Consider the following 4,845-nt stretch of genomic DNA (forward strand, 5'->3'; position numbering starts at 1 on the left):
GGTGCCCGGTGTATTATAGGGGGGTCCTCCGGCAGACTAGGCCTAAGTCAGCCTAACTAGGGGCTGGTACAAGGCAAGCCTGAGCCAGCCCTAACTATAAGCTTTATCAAAGAGGAAAGTCTTAAGTCTAGTCTTAAATGTGGAGACGGTGTCTGCCTCCCGGACCGTAACAGGAAGATGATTCCACAGGAGAGGAGCCTGATATTTGATTTTAACAAAAAATTAAGATCCTCTTTAGACATTGCTGCTCCTCCAAGAATTAAAAAAATACAATAATACAAATAACCCATAAGCTAACATGGAAAACTGATGCTATTTGCCAGTTTAAAAGAAACTGTCGCAGAGCTGAGAGGCAATGGAGGAAAAGTAAACTAAATGTTCACTTTAACATTCTTAACTACCATATGCTGTTAGACAAGCAAGACAGGCCCATTTCTCAAAAATCATTATTGAAAATAAACACAACTCTAAAGTCCTTTTTTCCATGATCAACTCTCTTTTATATCCAACACCAATGCCTTGCTTAAATGATCAAAACTCAGAAAGTAAATGTCAAGAATTTGCACTATTTTTTAAAGGAAAAATTGATACCATTAGGTCCAGTATTTTAGTCACAGATTCAACAACCATCTGCGATCTACCTGTTAGCGAGCCTCCATCTATGACATCTTTTAATTTAGTCACAGATAGTGAAATCAGTGCCACTATAACCAAAATGAAGTCATCCACATACTCACTAGACCCTATTCCATCTAAACTTTTTAAATCAAGTCTGTTGTGCCTTTCTAATGACACTACCAGAATCGTCAACACTTCTCTACAGTCTGGTATTTTCCCTGCTGCTTTTAAAACAGCCATGGTGAAACCTTTGCTCAAGAAACCTGATCTCGACACTAGTGACTTAGCGAATTACAGGCCTATTTCAAATCTCCCTTTTATCGGTAAACTGTTAGAGAAAATTGTTTTTAATCAACTATTTAATCATTTTTAACACTAATAATTTATTGGATAAATTTCAATCTGGCTATCGCACTAACCACAGTACAGAAACTGCCTTATTAAAAGTAGTTAATGACCTCAGAATCGCAGCTGACTCGAATAATGTTGTTGTCCTCTTTTTACTTGACTTGAGCGCTGCGTTTGATACCATTGATCATTCCATATTAATTTAACGACTTGAGAAATGGATGGGTCTTTCTGGTGCTGTGCTTGACTGGTATCGTTCTTACTTGTCTGACAGGAAATTCTTTGTTAGCCAAGGTGATTCTGTATCACAGACATTTGATGTTGAGTATGGTGTACCTCAGGGGAACATCCTTGGTCCGATCCTCTTTTCTTTATATATGCTCCCTCTAGGTAAAATAATTAGTCTTCATAATGTACATTATCATTGTTATGCAGATAATATGCAATTATATATCTCTGTTTCATCAGGAGACCCTAGTGCGTTAAACAGTCTTTTTTCCTGTCTTACAGATATTAACACCTGGATGAACAAACATTTTTTAAAGCTAAACGAGCAGAAAACAGACATTTTACTTGTTGGTCCACTAGAACAAAGGCAGAAACTTCAGTCAAAGTTTGGCAGTCTGTCCCAGCAGATTAAATCACATGTTACAAGCCTAGGAGTGATTTTAGACTCTGATCTTAATTTTATTTGCCATTTTAACAGAGTTGCAAAAACATCATTTTTTCACCTTAGAAACATAACAGAGTTGCAAAAACATCATTTTTTCACCTTAGAAACATTGCCAAAATTAGACCTTTTTTAACCCAGGATGATGCTAAAATACTTGTACATGCTTTTATCGCTAGCCGTTTGGACTACTGCAGTTCCCTTTTTACTGGTCTCTCTAGAAAGTCACTGAAGAAACTACAAGTTATTCAGAACGCTGCAGCCAGGATTTTAACAAATACAAAAAAAAAAGAGATCACATTAGTCCTCAGCTTGCATCTTTGCACTGGTTGCCTGTTTCTTTTAGGATTGATTTTAAAGTTCTGTTACTCACTTATAAGGCCTTAAATAATTTAGCACCGTCTTATATCAGCGATTGCCTTTCTTCTTATGCCCCAACAAGAACTCTCAGATCCTCCACTGCCTGTCTTTTAGTTGTTCCCAAAGTGTCCCACAAGAGGACCGGTGAAGCTGCTTTTTGTTTTTATGGCCCTAAACTATAGAACATTCTCCCTTTAGATCTGAGAATGGCAGACTCCTTAGCTATTTTTAAAAAGAAATTGAAAACCTATCTTTTTAATTTGGCTTTTAATACGGGTTGATTTGATTTGATTTTTATCACTGTTATTGTTTTTGTTTTGTTGATGTTGTTTAAATTGATGTGTTGTTTTTAACTGTTGTTGTTTTGTTGTTTCTGATATTGCTTTGTTCAAGCACTTTGGGCTGCATTTGTGCATGAAAGGTGCTCTATAAATAAAGTTTATTATTATTATTAATATTATTTCCTAAACCCAACCATGTGTGTGTGTTGGCTACACGTAACCACATGTGCGTGTCAGCTAAACGTAACCATGGGTGTGTGTTGGCTAAACGTAACCACTTGTGCGTGTCGACTAAACGTAACCATGTGTGTGTTGACTAAACGTAACCACGTCTGTGTGTTGGCTGAAGGTAACCACATGTGTGTGTTGGCTACACGTAAACACATGTGAGTGTCAGCGAAAAGTAACCATGTATGTGTGTTGGATAAACATAACCATGTGTGTGTGTTGACTAAACGTAACCACCTCTGTGTGTTGGCTAAAGGTAACCACATGTGTGTGTTGGCTAAACGTAACCACGTGTGTGTGTGTTGGCTAAATGTGATGAGGTTGGAATGAGAATGTGATGATTACAGATTCAGATTATTGATAGAAAACAGAATCAATAATAAAAGATGATGAAACGACCCAGCAGGATTTAAAGTCATTAACCCACCTTCACCACCTGTGTGTGTCGGCTAAACGTAACCACGTGTGTGTGTCGGCTAAACGTAAGCACGTGTGTGTGTGTGGTGGCAAAACGTAACCACGTGTGTGTGTGTTGGCTAAACATAACCACATGTGTGTTGGCTAAACGTAACCACGTGTGTGTGTTGGCGAAACGTAACCACGTGTGTGTCGGCTAAACGTCACCACGTGTGTGTGTCGGCTAAATGTAACAACGTGTGTGTGTCGGCTAAATGTAACTACGTGTGTGTGTTGGCTAAATGTAACCACCTGTGTGTGTGTGTTGGCTAAATGTGATGAGGTTGGAATGAGAATGTGATGATTACAGATTCAGATTATTCATAGAAAACAGAATCCATAATAAAAGATGATGAAACGACCCAGCAGGATTTAAAGTCATTAACCTACCTTCACCACCTGTGTGTGTTAGCTAAACGTAACCACGTGTGTGTGTCGGCTAAACGTAACCATGTGTGTGTGTCGGCTAAACGTAACCATGTGTGTGTATCGGCTAAACGTAACCACATATGTGTGTTGGCTGAATGTAACAACCTGTGTGTGTTGGCTAAACGTAACCACGTGTGTGTGTGTTGGCTAAACGTAACGACGTGTGTGTGTCGGCTAAACGTAACCACGTGTATGTGTTGGCTAAACGTAACCATATGTGTGTATTGGCTAAACGTGACCACTTCTGCGTGTCGACTAAACGTAACCACGTGTGTGTGTTGCCTAAACGTAACCACCTGTGTGTGTTGGCTAAACGTAACCACGTGTGTGTGTGTTGGCTAAATGTAATCACGTGTGTTGGCAAAACGTAACCACGTGTGTGTGTGTTGGCTAAACGTAACCATGTGTGTGTGTGTTGGCTAAACGTAACCATGTGTGTGTGTTGACTAAACGTAACCACGTGTGTGTGTGTTGGCTGAACATAACCATGTGTGTGTGTCAGCTAAACGTAAACACGTGTGTGTGTGTGTGTGTGCCGGCTAAACGTAACCACGTGTGTGTGTGTGTCAGCTAAACGTAACTACGTGTGTGTGTTGGCTAAACGTAACCATGTGTGTGTGTCAGCTAAACGTAACCATATGTGTGTATTGGCTAAACCTGACCACTTCTGCGTGTCGACTAAACGTAACCACGTTTGTGTGTGTTGCCCAAACGTGACCACATGTGTGTGTTGGCTAAACGTAACCACGTGTGTGTGTGTGTTGGCTAAACGTAACCACGTGTGCGTGTCAGCTAAACTTATCTATGTGTGTGTGTTGCCTAAACGTAACCATGTGTGTGTGTGTGTTGGCTAAACGTAACCATGTGTGTGTGTTGGCTAAACGTAACCACGTGTGTGTGTGTTGGCTGAACGTAACCATGTGTGTGTGTCAGCTAAACGTAACCACGTGTGTGTGTGTGTGTCGGCTAAACGTAACCACGTGTGTGTGTGTCGGCTAAACGTAACTACGTGTGTGTGTTGGCTAAACTTAACCATGTGTGTGTGTCAGCTAAACGTAACCACTTGTGCGTGCCGACTAAACGTAATCACGTGTCTGTGTTGGCTAAACGTAACCATGTGTGTGTGTCAGCTAAACGTAACCACATGTCTGTGTGTTGCCTAAACGGAACCACGTGTGTGTGTGTGTTGGCTAAATGTAACCATGATTCGGTGTGTCAGCTAAACGTAACCACTTGTGCGTGTTGACTAAACATAACCACGTCTGTGTGTCTGCTAAACGTAACCATGTGTGTGTGTGTGTGTGTGTGTGTGTTTTGGCTAAACGTAACCACGTGTGTGTTGGCTAAACGTAATCACATGTGTGTGTCGGCTAAATGTAACCATGTGTGTGTGTGTGTGTTGGCTAAACGTAACCACGTGTGTGTGTCGGCTAAACATAACCACGTGTGTGTTGG

The 4,845-nt window shown here is 40.6% G+C and overlaps 1 protein-coding gene across 1 annotated transcript in view; it reads right to left on the reverse strand.

Annotated features, from left to right (window-relative positions):
- Window positions 1–4,845, reverse strand: part of LOC126396931 (ATP-binding cassette sub-family C member 12-like) — a 43,228-nt gene that overhangs the window by 4,222 nt on the left and 34,161 nt on the right. The window lies entirely within an intron of this gene.

The sequence above is a fragment of the Epinephelus moara genome, chromosome 1 (assembly GCF_006386435.1).
Source record: "Epinephelus moara isolate mb chromosome 1, YSFRI_EMoa_1.0, whole genome shotgun sequence".
NCBI lineage: Eukaryota > Metazoa > Chordata > Actinopteri > Perciformes > Serranidae > Epinephelus > Epinephelus moara.